This window comes from Condylura cristata, unplaced genomic scaffold, assembly GCF_000260355.1.
Source record: "Condylura cristata isolate star-nosed mole 26May11 unplaced genomic scaffold, ConCri1.0 scaffold00002, whole genome shotgun sequence".
Lineage (NCBI taxonomy): Eukaryota > Metazoa > Chordata > Mammalia > Eulipotyphla > Talpidae > Condylura > Condylura cristata.
Genome location: NW_004567103.1, coordinates 14,496,639 through 14,497,817, shown reverse-complemented (window position 1 = coordinate 14,497,817; position 1,179 = coordinate 14,496,639). Strand labels below are relative to the sequence as shown.

Genomic DNA, 1,179 nt, shown 5'->3' with positions numbered 1-1,179 from the left:
ATCGAACTCATGCGGAAGCGGCTTTAGATTCTCGGTGCTGTGCTTTAACCCGCTGCGCCACCAGGGAGGGCCACGTATCACAATTTTTAACTACATAAAAATGTAATGTACGGGGCCGCCATGTTCTCCTTCGCTGCTCTCTGGGCTCAGGCGGCTGGCCTCACTGCCCGGTGGGCAAGAATTAAAGGTGTAAGTTGAAGGGCGGCTTTAATGGTGCAGGGGAACAATAACTTCAGGAAAGACATATAAGGATTGTGCATAAGACAGCTGTGCAGAATGGTGCTGGAGGAGCCTTATTTGTGCACAGAGATAACTCCCAAGAATAACCCAGATTCTCCATTTGATTTCACACCAGAAAAATATAAGAGAATAGAAGCAATTGTAAAAAACTATCCAGAAGGACATAAAGCAGCAGCTGTGCTTCCAGTTCTGGATTTAGCCCAAAGACAGAATGGATGGTCGCCCACCTCTGCTATGAACAAGGTTGCAGAAGTTTAACAAAATACCTCCAATGAGAGTATATGAAGTGGCAAGGTTTTATACTCTGTGTAACCAGAAACCAGTTGGAAAGCAGCACGCACAGGTCTGCATTGCTACACTTGCATGCTTTGCAACTCTGTCAGAAAAAACTTGGAAGAAAAGCTGAGGAGACTACACCTGACAAACTTTTCACTCTCAGTGTTGAGGAGCTTGTGCAAATGCACCCATGGTTCAAATAAATGACAACTACTATGAGGATCTGACACCTAAGGGTATTGAAGACATTATGCATGAGCTCAAGGCTGGCAAAATGCCAAAACCTGGACCAAGGAGTGGATGCTTCTCTTGTGAGCCAGTTGGGGGTCTGATCTCTTTGACTGAACCACCCAAAGGGCCCGACTTTGGTGTGCAAGCAGGCCTTTAATTTACATTCAAATGTAAATATATTGTTGGAGAATAAAATATGAATCACCTGTGTAAAAAAGAAAAAATATATATATAACGTACATATAACTCAAAATATATAAAACAAAATAGACAAAACCAATGGGAAAATATGCAAATTCACAATCAGGGAGGAAATATTTGATATGCTTTCCTTAATAATTTATTAAAAAATTTTTATCCAGGAGAAGCATACCAAAACAAACTAACAAAGTCAGTAAGGGTATAAAAGATTGAAAGAACTGGGGGTAGGGC

At 41.5% G+C, this 1,179-nt stretch overlaps 1 protein-coding gene and 1 pseudogene across 2 annotated transcripts in view; one reads left to right on the top strand and one right to left on the bottom strand.

Moving 5' to 3' along the window:
* Positions 1–1,179, bottom strand: part of MARCH4 (membrane-associated ring finger (C3HC4) 4, E3 ubiquitin protein ligase) — a 95,668-nt gene that overhangs the window by 56,923 nt on the left and 37,566 nt on the right. The gene's annotated exons all lie outside the window — the stretch shown is intronic.
* On the top strand, positions 121–904 carry LOC101631241 (annotated as a pseudogene).